This window comes from Lontra canadensis, unplaced genomic scaffold (genome assembly GCF_010015895.1).
Source record: "Lontra canadensis isolate GAN:19392208 unplaced genomic scaffold, GSC_riverotter_1.0 scaffold39, whole genome shotgun sequence".
Classification (NCBI taxonomy): Eukaryota; Metazoa; Chordata; class Mammalia; order Carnivora; family Mustelidae; genus Lontra; species Lontra canadensis.
In genome coordinates, this window is record NW_022631033.1 from 11,235,217 (window position 1) to 11,249,450 (window position 14,234).

Consider the following 14,234-nt stretch of genomic DNA (forward strand, 5'->3'; position numbering starts at 1 on the left):
TCACAAGTAGGCAGAGAAACAGGCAGGGAGAGAAGGGGAAGCAGGCTCCCTGCTGAGCAGAGAGCCCGATGTGGGGCTCTATCCCAGGACCCTGGGATCATGACCTGAGCTGAAGGCAGAGGCTTTAACCCACTGAGCCACCCAGGAACCCCTATACCATGTTTTATTAAGAAGGGCTGAGGTGTTGATTGAATTTTGTTCATTCAGCCTATAGTGAGAGTGGTTTTTTCAGTATGAGGCTTCATTTCTGACTTCAATGAAGGACATTTCTTGCCTCCTTTCTTTACTTCTTCATCATTCCTTCAGTTATCTTATGGAAATTCTATTAGACTTAAAGACTTTCAATTATTACTCTATTTTTTGGCCCCTAAATAATTCTCTCACATCTTTTTCTACTATTCTTTTCTTCTCTTGCTCTTTCTGCTATTCCAAAAGTACATCAAATACATTTTTTATCAGGTCTTAGTGAAAAGTGTTTTTCAAGAAATAATGTTGGCTCAGTGTCTCACTCCTTGTAGGTCTCCGCTCCATGAATACTTACCCTGACCTAATTTTTTCTTTTTCTTTTTCTTTTTTTTTTGGACCTCATTTTTCCTTATAGGGTTTCTAACTAACCATTTTACGTCCCACATGTTCTTGATTCATATCTTCCTGTTTGTTTTTACTATTTCCCGTTCTCTTTAGCAGATGATATTCCTTTCTATTTAAGCATCTTCAACATACTTATTTTTAAATTTTGTTCTCAGACCTATCTTTCATATTTTTAAAAATCCTGAGTGATTTTATCTCTTAAGTATCCATTTTCCCTGTCTTTATTAGCTGTATCTTCCCCATTTGATTTCAAATTTTGGTTTGCGGGCTTGTGTTACGTTGAATTCTCTTTCTGTTCAGCCCTCCCTGCATTAGAGTCTAAGCTTTTATATTTATTACCAACTAAGCCTCCCGGCCCCATTTCATAACCGGGGTCCAGCATTAGCAGCTGTGACACTGTAGTTACCCACATAGCACAGAATGTGTGTGGAGGGGGGCACCTTCCCATTATTGCACAGGCTAAATATTGCTTCCAGGCTCTGCTTCTCTGCCCCAGACTGTGTTTCACTTTAATTGTATTTTTATTTCCTGAAGATAATTTTTTTTAGTGTGATCATACTTTTTAAGTTTTAAATTTCATTCTATCTTGGACTTCAATCCATTTGATTAGTATTTTTAGTGCTCATTAGCTATAAATCAGAGTCATTCTTCTAGGCACCGATCAAACAAGTTTCTTGATCTCAGAGGATTAGTTTTTGGAGGAGAAAGGTAATACACAAGCAAACAAATAAACAAATAAATAGAAATACGTGTTATGAGTTTAAAATAGAACAGGATATACAGGCTAAGAGGGGGTGGATGCTCTTCTTAGCAGGATGGTAACGAGAGAATTGTGTAAACAGGATAGTAAAATAGAGACATAACTGATATAGTCAGGTATCTGAGAAAGGATGTTTGAGGAGGAAAAAGAGCAAATGCAAAGGCCATCTTCAAGGAACAATGAAGAGGAAGTCCTTTATCATTCTAGAGGTTTCATTTCCATTGATAAGTTTAATTTGACAGTAACAGCTTTTTTTCTCAAAATTTCATTCAAAACTGAACTGTTAGGTAAACTTCCTCAAATGTACTTTTTGATGTGTCCTCGTGAAGTCATTCTCTTGTGCTTTAGCAAATCATTGTTTGAACCTAAGAAGTCCAGAGTGTTTTTACCCCGTAATTGGGTCCTTCTCTGTAGTATGTCAGAATCCCTTTTGATTCTACCCTGATTCTGATTATTTTTTCTCCTGCCCATATATTATGCAAAAAAATTTTTGGTGAAATACAGTTTAGTTACCCTACAAAGTATCACATATTTAAAACATTTTGCAAATGTACATATAAATACATGGTAATGTTGTTAATAAGTAAATAGTAAAGCCTGAAATACTGATTATTTCATTATTAAATTCAACAGTACATAGCATATTTTGTAATTGATTTCAGATTTGTTAATCATTTTTCTGATCATTTGTATGGTTTGCTTTATCTAATGGGGTCTAATCTGAAAAGAATATGGTAAAATTGAGATATAATCCAGCGTCCTGGTGAGGAGCATGGATTTTGAAGAATGACTTCTAGGATTTGAATTTACCATTTACTAAGCAGATAATTTTTCTACCTGTAAAATATAGATAATAATGCTAATCTGATAGAATTGTTATGAAGATTAGCTGAATTAATGATCATAAAGTCCTTAAAAATAATGACCTCGCTTGTACAATAAATACTTATGCTAAAATCTAAGAATAGTTCAGTATCTCATCCACTTAGTTTAAGTGATAAGGCTAAATTATTAAATTCATGAAGTCTTCAGTAATTAGAAATATAAAGTACTGCTGTTTTGTTTCTTACTGTTTGTTTTAGTTCTGAGTATAATTTTAAATTTAGAAATGTGACACAAATTATGAGTACCAGACTGGGGTTATTTAAATAAACAACAAGGTGTTTTCAGTTGGCTCTCCTTTTCTGTAACTTGATCAAAGAACTATGACAGTATTCATAAAGTGAACCGAAAAGAATTTATTTATTACAGTGAATTATTTGTGTATAGGAAACATCTTTAAATTTGTCATCCATAAGTATTTACCCTTTTAGTAAGTCATACAGAGAATGTATTTAAATTGGTGACAAATGAAATATTTGTATGTAAATTAAATATTTGTCTTTCTCTTTTCTTAGAACATATGTTAGTCACAATGACATCAAAAAACAGAGCTGCATTTGAGAGCAAATCATGGGCTGTAGGCTTCTGTAGGGAAGCTATAATACTGGCTATAATCAAGGTCATGATACAGACTAGCTGGGTGATCTTAACCATCTTATCTTTCCCAGATTTAATTTCCTCAGTGCTACAATTAAAAAGTTGGTCCACTTGACTTGTAAGATTTCTTCCAGCTCAAAATCAAAAAAACAGAAAATATCTAGGAGAAAATAAGAATATTTGCCAAACCCATTTAATTAGTTTATAAAATAACAATAATTATTCTGTGCCTAAAATTTTAAATATGAGCCAAATATAACTTCATATATGTGATAAACAATATTAACAATTCTTAAATTCTTTAACGATCACACATTTTTATGGTAGAAAATATGTTCTGAAATTAATTCCAGAACAACAGTCTGTATTAGATTACAAAGACGATTTTAACATCTTGTATTTAAAGTTTAGCCTAAGAAACTTTTAATATTTTAATAGGCTATTTTTAGAGAATTTTTAGGCTTACAGCAAAGTTAACCAAAAGGTACAGGGATATCCCATCTATTTCCTGCTTCCCATTGCCTTCCCCATTATCGTTCGCCAGAATGGTAGATTTTTTATAAAGAACAACCTATGTGGGCACATCATAATCTTCAAAAGTCTATAGTTTATTATAGGGTTCATTCTTGGTATTGTGCATTCAGTAAGTTTGGGAAAATATATAATGATGTATATCCATCATTAAATTATCACACAAAGTATTTCTAGTGCCCTAAAAATCCTCTGTGCTCTGCCTATTCATTTCTCCCCCAGCCTTTCACCCGTGGCAACCACTGATTTTTTTTTTTTTTAATGTCTTTGTAGTTTTGCCTTTTCTAGAATGTCATTAAGTTGGGATCATACAATATATCGCCTTTTCAGCTTGGCTTCTTTCACATAGTAAAATGCGATTACGTTTCCTCCATGTTTTATTCATGGCTTCTTTAGTGCTGAATAATATTCCATTGTCCCACCGTATCCCAGTTTATTTGTCCATTCACCTACTGAAGAACGTCTTGGTTGTTTTGAAGATTTGGTGATGATGAATAAAGCTGATGTAAGCTTTTGTGCATACATGAGTTTTCATTACCACTGGATATATACCAAGGAGTAAACCTGCTGAGTCATAGGGTAGGAGTTTATTTAGCTTTGTGAGAAACAGCCAAACTGTCTTTCAGGATGGCTGTTCCATTGGGTATCCTCCCCAGCCGTGAATGCAAGTTCCTGTTGCTCCACATCCTTGCCACCATTTGGCATTATGCTAATAGTCTGTAGTAGTATTTTATTACTGTTTTAAATGTCAATTCCCTGATTAAGAAAACTTTCTAAATGCAGGGGCTTGTGAGAAAATAAATGAATCTGTGAAAACAAAACAAAAAAAAAAAACCCCAAAACCCGATAATATTGTTTATGCAGGTTTTGTTAACTCCTAAATAAAAAAGCACCGATGGTGATAATTCATAAAATGTTTAAATGAATTGAGGATTTTTTTTTTTTTGGTTTCATGATTCTTATTTATACATTAGTGTGTATGAGCTTGAACAGTCAAATGTTTCTAGCCTAAAAACTGAAATGTTTTTCTTTCTTTAAGTGAAATCAAAATTTCACTAAACATTGTACACAATCTCTTACTTCTAGGTTGTTCTCTTATACATTACCTTTTGTACTTATCCTTCTCAATGACAAGTGCAGTTGCTTGGTCCAAAGCATTAAAAGTAACCAGGGGAGTGGCTCAGTTTGATAATTGTTTTAACTAGCACAAGTTAAATTCTAGACAATATGGACGTAACTGTTGTATATATGGAAGTACAATGTTTCCTCTTATAAGTCAGTATCTGTACACAGTGCAGATGGATTTGTCTATAGTGATTTAAATAGAGGTGGCTTAGGGGCACCTGGGTGGTGTAGTCGGTTAAGTGTCTGACTCTTGCTTTTGGCTCAGGTCATGATTTCAGGGTCCTGAGATCAAGCCCCATGATGGGCTCTGAACTTAGCACAGAGTCTGCTTCCAGACTCTCTCTCTCCCTCTGCTCCTGCCCCCCCGCTCACTCATTATCTCTCATTGTCTCTCTCTCAGAAATAAATTAATCTTTAAAGAAAAAAAAAAAACTGAGGTGGCTAGAACAAGGAGAGAATTTTAAGTAAGCTAGATGTGTCTGGAAAAAAAAGAAAAGAAAAAGAACGTTACCAATGATAGGAAGGACTGATTACCCTCTGTTATTCAAAATAATCAGGGAGAAAGATGTCAGGAGAGTCGAACCTCTTTGACAAGATGAGGATAAGTCAGAGTTTCTGAGTGATGGCTGGTCCTCACAAAGTCAGTCCTGCATTTCCTGAGAACGAAGACTCTATCTAACTCTACTCTGCATTAATAAAGCTGATAATTAGGCCCTGGTGATTTGGGGCCATGTAGGGCTGAATCACTCAACTCCATATTACCTCCCAGCTTGTAATTGAGAAATGAGTCAACAATATCTAATTAATTTGATACAGAACACTTTAATTATATTGCCACTATGTTTATGTAGAGAACATATTATCACATGTTGCACAGTAATTTGTGTTCCTCCAGCAGAGAATTGTTTTACTATAGAATATTCTTTCTTCATGGTGTTCTTTAGCTGTCTTTTACTTTTATATGTGTATATATAAGTTAACTCAGAGCTTATTACTTTTTTTATTTTTATTTTTTTTAGATTTTATTTATTTATTTGACAGAGATCACAAGTAGGCAGAGAGGCAGGCAGAGATAGAGGGGGAAGCAGGCTCCCCGCTGAGCAGAGAGCCCAATGTGGGGCTCGATGACGGGACCCTGGGATCATGACCTGAACCGAAGGCAGAGGCTTAACCCACTGAGCCACCCGGGTGCCCTGAGCATATTATTTTTAAATGTTATTTAGTATCTTAATATTCCTTACACTCTAAATAGTGGTTAGGTTATCTTATTTTATTAGACATCGTATTAGATTCTGGTTGCGGTTATAACATTTTCCACAAATTCAGTTGTCTAGAGCAACACAGAGTTATTGTCTTGCACATAGTTTTGGAGGTTGGAAGTCTCATGGATCACACTAGGCAAACACCAAGGTGTCTGTGTTTCTTCTGGAGACTCTAAGTGAGAATGTATTTCCTTATCTTTCCCAGCCCCTAGAGGCTGTCCAACTCCCTTGGCACCTGACTCCTTCCTGTCTTTGAAGCACCAGTGGCTGCTCAGGTATTCCTCACATCACCTCACTCTGACACTGCTGCTCCTGCCTCCCTCTTACGCCGTTTAATGACTCTTCCAACAACATTGGGCCCAATCTAATAACCGGGATAATCTCCTATCAGCTGATCACTGACTTTCATTCCATCTGCAACCTCGGTATAACATGATCTATTCACAGGTTCTGAACATTAGGTTGGAGACATTCTGGGGAGACCATTGCGTACTGCCTACCACCACTGTCTTATTTGGGCATATCTAAGACAAATGCAAGGACATAAACCCAACATGGTGGTTTCGGTGATAAAGGTATGCATATATACCTTACATAACAGTACGTCTGGAGATGGGAAGTCTGGCATGTCTTGTACATTGTTATCAACCTTCCACATACCTTTTTTCTCCCTGCTTCACCACTGGAAATGCGTGACTTTCACATCTGTCCAATATGTCCAATATGTAAGGAGGAAGGAAAGGCAAGAAAAAAGGGCAAAAATATATGCCTTTATAAAATGTTTCTCAGAAATCCTACTGTGTGACAATGCTACACTTTATGGGACACAACCGGGTCCCCTGCATACTTCTTGCTGCAAAGTAGCCAGGAGAGGTTACTACTTTTGAAGTGCATGGTCACCCCGGGCAATAATCGTCCCTCAGTTAGTGAGAAAGAGAAAAGGGATGTTGAGTAGACAATCAGGAGTATTTGCTGTTTCACTTATAAACACGAGAGGAAAATCTCATTGAGGGCCTTGGGAAAACACATGATCTGTAATAGAGTATGCCTAGAAAACAGCTTCAAGAATAATACAAATAAATACCCAAAAAAGTCTTTTATTTTTATAGTTTGTGTACAAAGTGCAATAAACATATTTTTTTTCCAAGCAGTAAATTATTCTCTAAACATGTGCTCTGTATCTTCTGCTTCAGAGATTCCCAAAACAATAGTGTGCAGGAAAATCACCTGGGAACTTAATTGAAATTTTAGATTCTCACTTTCCACCAAAGATTCTGATTTCAAAAGGTCTCGGAGGGGTGCGCATTTTAACGAGCACCTAACACAGGCGGTCTACAAACTGCTTTGCTACTGTAAAAAGAAAATCTCCAGTGAGCACACCTGCACTGAATTTAACATGTATTTATTGAGTGCTTGCTATAGAATCGCCACTAGACATCACGAAGGCTATAAAGAAACAGAAGACCTAATCCCTGTTCCTAAAGTGCTTCCCGTTTCAGTGAAGCAACTGCATAGACCCGTTTCCAACTGCTGAAATGTGACAGAAACCATAAAGAGAGCAGACAGCAGGGAGCTCATTTTCCTTCATAACGGCTGTCATGTTTAATCCTTATATTTATTTGTGTGATTATCTGATTAACGGCAATCTTTACCATTAGAATATAGGCACTGTGAAAGAAAACATCTTCTCATCATTGCATTTTCTGTAAGTAGCAGAATGCTTAACTCTTTGTCGGAATGCATTAATATGCCATAAATATCTGTCAAATGAACATTGTCCTGGGTGTGCTCAGAATGTGTGGTAATGAATGAACCGAGGACACCAAAAATGATCTACGTAAGAGAGGAGATAGAGCAATTGGACCCGAAAGGTCTAAAGAAAAAAACAGAAGAAAAAACTTGCCAGATGGAGAGAGAAATATGGTCAATGGTGTGGGATAATGTGGAAAGACTTGACCAATTAGGAAACATGGAATGAGGTTGTTTGCAATGAGGGTTCAGAAGAAAGTTTTCTTTACGGTTTCTAGTTCTGTTTTATTTTGAAAAGAAAATCCAGGCTGACGTAGGACAATTAAAAGTCATTAAGAGAATTAAGAGAGTTAGTTCTCACCATCATTTCCTGGGATATCATGGTAAAAATGTCTGTATTTTTACAGTCCTTATCAACCTCCAAAGAACTTTAACCTGGTTAGTTTTTTCCTACATAAAAATTCTGCAAACCAAGTTGACTAGATCCTATATTACAGCTGTTACTATAATACTATAACCACAGACCTGCAGCTACCAGACCACATACACACGTGTGCACACACGTGCACACACACACACACACACATGCACACGCGGACAAACACTCCCAATATTTATTAATGATTTCTTAGGGTCTTCTTGGATAGTCAGTAGTATGCGATGATAAAACTTCTGAAATCCTTGACTAAATTTTTTCACTGTCAGTATAAATTGACAGGTAAATACAAATTTTTCACGTTCCCACTGAGAATTAGTTGAGTTATGAAGGAACCAAGTAAGAGCTGTCTTTTTATAATGAAAATATATATCTTTTTAAATACTTCTGTTCTATTTTCTTTTCCCTTTTAACTCTTCTTTAACCTAAACGATACATTGGAAAAAAAAAAATAGAGTCAGGTTAAAGGATGGTGAAAATGATAAAAGGAGAAAAGGCTGATGATCTAATAATGAAAATTAAGAATGTTTAATATGAATGACTAAGAGATAGGAAGACAAATGAGAAAATATGATAACTATATATAAATACTTACTGCGGTATGCTAAAAAAAGAGAAGGGAGATTTATTTAATCAGGCAAAGGTCTTAGAACAAGGAATAATGATCTTAAGTTTTAAAAAGATAAAAATGTAAGTATTATGACAAATGTTTCTGCCACAGAGAACAATTAGAAAGAATATGCTTCCCTGTGGATAGGAGCGACTGGAGATGGTCAGGAGCAGACAAGATAAAACCTTTGGGGACCTAATAGATAGAAAAAGCCACTTTATAATGTCCTATTTCTTGGTCCGAGTAGGACTTTCTTCTATAATATATCCTTAATCACTTGAAAAAGAAATTAATGATCCATGAAATGGGAATTCTTATTTCAATAGGGAGGTTATTCTACAGACTTTGAAAAGACCTGCAGTTGAGGCCAAAACTCCCATTACCTCCGCAGACCTTACATTTCGAAGTCAACTTCTATTTCCTACCCAAATCTTCCCGTTCCCTTTTTCCTTTCACAGGAATGATTAACTAAGGGCTACTGTGTAAAAAACAAGGAAGTGTAAAAGCTTTCTTTATTTCACTCTATAGAATTTCTCATGTATTTGTGTATCTGGGCATCTACCTACCTACCTCCCAGCCTACCTATATTTTCCTGATTTCTCATTAAATATATCAGTTCTTCCCCAGATTGAAAAGACCATGCTATGATGTATAGGTACAAGTTCACAGTGATTTGTTTCAAATTGCTTGGTTTGAGATTTCCATAGAATATTATCATGGCTGTTACATTAAATGATTCTGATCAAATGATTACCAAATTTTCTGAGTCAGTTAATGTATGCATACACACATATACATGCGCATATATTTCTAGAGGTATCATCTACCTTATGTAACTTCTTTTACTTTCATCTTTTCTACTGCAATTGCGTATATAGCATATAGAGCAATCTAAGAGCCAGAGATAAATATATATTGTGTCTTCAGTGTTCCGAAATATTCATTTCATAATGTGTGCAGGTTGAAATAATGAATGACTAAAGGCTACAAAACTCAGTTTCTTGTAATAATCCAATGTAAGTAGGTGAGAAAAGTAGGAATAAGACCTTTAGCAATGGAGATACTGAAAACAGGAAAAATTGATATTTATTTTTAAGGAAGAACCAACAGAGTCATGGGCTTGATTATCTTTAGGAGATTTGCAACAACAACAACAACAACAACAACAACAACAAAGAGTCAAAGACGGCTCTGAGTTCTAGATTTGTCAGCTGGTCTGAATAACTAGGACACTATGAGAATGGGAAATTGAGTGGGGGTGATAAATATGGCTGTTTTGGCATTTAGATATTTACTTCACTGTATAAGGTGAATTAGTTGGATGTAGCCATTCAGAATATTTTGTAAACATTTATTTGGCTTTTGTCTCTATTTAAGCAAAATTTTAAATTATTAAAATAAATCTAAACATTTCTCTAGATCTTAATTACTCATGTGCACAAAGGTAACCAATTCTTTTGGTTGAGTCAAAGAACTACATCTTATTCACCTACATATGTATATACATATATTCATATAAATATATATACACATATATGAATATATGAATACATACGAATATATGCACATATGCCTGTATGTAAAATAGAAATATTTGTGGATCTATATAAATATGTGATTATTTTATACAGATGGTGATATAGACCTTTGATATGATCTATATAAAAACGAAAGATCACAAAAGTGATACCTTACTAAAGTAGGTCTTGAACTTAAATTGCCTTGCTGCTCCTAAAGTTCTGTTACTCTCGCCAGACTGCTCATTACCATTAGTCTTCGGAGAACGCTGAATCTAATCTTCAATTTCAGAAATTTCAGAGGTTTAAATTACTTTAGAATTTCATGGTTCAAAAGCCCTTGCAAACTCCAGTAGTCAAGGAAATAGATGGTTTTATTCTGTTTTAGTACCGGGAGGACTCAATTCCAAATATTTGTGTATTTGCGGTTTGGCCGTTGTAATACTCCTACTCCCTTTAGGCATTGCTTCCTTAGTCTTTAATCTGGCCCGCTTCTCCCTCGTAGCATTTCTTCTGCTCATCCTGAAATCCCACGGAGAAATATTTGGTGCGTTCTTAGGAAGTTATAACCATCTTTTCGTTTTCATCCCCTCCTTCTCTTTATTAAAATGAGCAGGAAAAAAAAAAATAAGGGAAAGCAGTACAAATTCATCTCTATGATACTAAATGTAAGCTTGGCCATACTCTAATTGCTCTCTACTTCTCTTATCGTAATTGAGAGTTGCCATTTCATTTTGTTTAAAAGTCCACCTTTTTATTATGACTGTTGGTTTATTAATTTTTAACCTTATACTAATTTTAGTATAATGCTAATTTTAAGCTTTTAGATATATCAATTTCTTTTTTCTGTATGCATTTTAAATAACATATTTTTAACAATTAAACATAAATTTTAACCTAAGATTCTGTAACACACTAATAAGCAAAGCTAGATTTTTAATTCCAAAGTATAAATTGAAATAATCACAAATATACTCTAGGGCATGATGCTTGGCAAGTAAGTTAATACACAGGATATAAAAGGCATCACACGACTTGACTTCTTTGAAGGTTGCTAACCTGCCATTATATTCTTCAAAGCATAGATACATTACTTTGTACTTAATAAAGTGAATATGGTGAGTATGCCATAAATTATTCAATATTTAGTATAATATTTAGCAGCCTGTGCTAAGAAGATGATGTATGTACATATACACACAGAGAGACAGACCTTTATGTTTCAATGCAGTGTGACTAGTGGTTTTAGTACCGAAGTACTGTTCCATATCTCCTTAGCTTTCTCTGTGGTTAAAAGAAGAAAATAAATTTTAAACAGCTGTCATTCAGAGGTTATCTTAATAAACCTTGGAAATATGATAGAAGCCAAACTTATGAACATTCTGTGATGAATACTTTTGTGAAAGAATGTATTAAGAAATTAAAGATTCATATCAGATTCTGATAAAAGAGAAACAAATGTCAGTCACCGGGTATATTTAATAAGAAAACACACGCGTTACCTGTACAATAGTCATAGGTGAGATTTGTTTGTTTTTCTTGAAGAAGATCCCCAAATTCTTGCAGGTCACTGTAGTTCATAGGGTTGAGTATGATTTCCTTTGGTCACTTATGGTAATATTTTCTCAGCTTACTCTTTGAGAAATCTGAAAATAACATTTAAGTCCAAAGGTCTTTTTTTTTTCCTCTTTTCACTAAACTTTTGATTCGAAGAAGAAATATTAGTAAGGTGATGCCTTCATATACCATCTCTCAAGGAGACCTGTTTGGGGGTGAAATGATTGATGAAAGTAGACATAGGTAAACTCTTCCATTTAAGGAGAATCCAAGTAAAAATTTTTTTAAAAGCAGCCAAAGTTTATCTGGTCCTTTAAAGATTTCAAATTTCAAAAACCTATGAAAGGATTTGGAATTTTTAACTCTACCCTGCTCTAAATGTAAAAACTACACGTGCAAGAAAATATTTACATAAAAATGTATAGTTCCCTGTCATTTGGAGAACCTTGCTCATGTATGATATGAAAATGTTGGTTATTTTTTTTTTAGTCCTAGGAAATCATGGATAGAAAACTAAAGATAATCATAAAAAGAATTTTAGGTAATGGGAATAATGATTTACAGCTGTTTGATATCACATAGTGATGCCATAGGAATAAGGACCGAATGAAATAGGCTTGGGTTTGTATCTTTCTCTGACAATCAAGATGAACTTGTGTAAATTACATATATACAAAATTCAGTTTCTTCATATTCAGAATGATCAATATCTATTTTTTTTGGTCACTGGCACACCTTTCAGTCAACAGAGGAGATATTAAAAAAATAGTTTATTCTTATAGAATAAGGTTATTTTCTAATATAATCTCCCTGTACCATAATTGTTAGAAACGTCATATAAAAAACTCAGGGATTCATGCCGGGATTATATCTACAATGTAGAGAGCATGGGGCCGGCCAGTTGAAGGAGTGATTAGGGATGGTGCTTAGTGTGGCTTCTCTGCAGAGCACGTAGGCAGGTGTGGAGAGAATTCCCAGGAACTAGAGTAAAACTCTGAAAAACAGTATGCTTTGCCATCAGGATGGAAGTAAGAGCTCAGAAATCTTTTTTTCTCAGCAAGACTTCTTTTCTTCACTTCCAGTAATATTCATAGCTGCCTTGGGGTCCTCAGGAGTAACTTGTTTTATCCTTTATCCTTGTGTTTTTGATTGAATTCCCTAAAAACAGACTGAAATGGTGAGTTGAATGCAGAAGGGAAGTTGTCCTTGGGGAGTGCTTTCAGGAGCTAGATCTGTAAGGAAGTACAAAAGGCAGGTGGGCAGAGGGAAAAGCTGCTCTCGGGGTGAATGCAACTGATTCTTTAGGGAACTCTGCTGCTGGGATGGAATCTCAACGTTGGCACAAGTTGGGACTGTGAGGCTGAGTGTCTCTGTGTTGGCTGGTCATTGGTCACTGGCTGCCCATGGGAGGGGTATGATACTGGGAGAGGGGGTTCTCTGCAACTGGGGGCTATTCCCATACAGCTGTATGTGATCAGAGGCTGACATTTGTAGCAGGTGAGGAGGAACGTGTATTGGCTCAGATGAAGGGATTGAGGAAACGCCATGGTATACAGTGGTGCCACTTGTTGATCTGTTCAGATCCATTTGATTCTTGGAGTAATCTGTCTTACCTAGGAAGAGCATCTCCAAGATTCTGGTGGTTCTTCTTCCTGGTGAAATTCATAAAGAAAGGGTAAATGTAGATTTGTTTATTTCTTTTATCACTGATATAACCTCACCATCTAGAAGGGTGCCTGCACTGGGATAAGTATCCAATCCGTTAGCAAATTAACGAATTCACAGGAGGATTTGCTGAAATATTCCTGTCTCCATCGGTTCTTTGGTGACCAGTTCACAAAGGCCATTGTAATAACCTTTTCCAGCAGCAGGACCCTCAGTTCTCTTGGCTGTCCTAGAATCATAACACTCTCTAAATCCTTTTGAGCTGAGTCTGGAAGGTGACTCACAGCTGTCTTCCTGCTGAATCCAGGCCATCTTCTGCACCTGCATCATGCCAGATGTGGGGATTTCTGGGGGCCTGCTGGATGTGTGGCTTCTCTGCAGGGCAGGATTTGCTTCCTCTTGTCTTCCTCCATGCCCTGCTCTCTGTTTTACCTCTGTCTCTGCTCCCTGCTCCGGGTCTTTCCTTAAGTCTGTAGTTTTATCTGTAGCAGGTCTAGGGTTGAGACTTGAGCATAATGAAAACCTAAACTTTGGAGTCTGAAACATTTTTTTCTTCTTTTATTGCTTTCTTTGTTGAGGCAATGAATGCTACTGAGTAAATGGGTGGGAGGCAACAGAGTATAAAGAAATGTAAAAAGAGGAGTGACAACATGATAGCTCAAAATATTATCTCACTATGCTTTTATAGAGTAGTTTTTAGATTCAAATAATAGAATCCATGGAAGTTGCTGGTCTTCTAGTTAAGTAGGAATAGTAGTTGCAGTACTAGTATAGTACTAATAGTAGTACTAGTAGTACTAGTATACTACTAGTAGTACTAGTGGTACTAATATTAGTACTAGTATAGTACAATAGTAGTTGCAGGATTAGTTTCTTTTTTTAAAAAAATTTTTAAAGATTTTTTTATTTATTTCACACACACAGAGAGATCACAAGTGGCAGGCAGGCATAG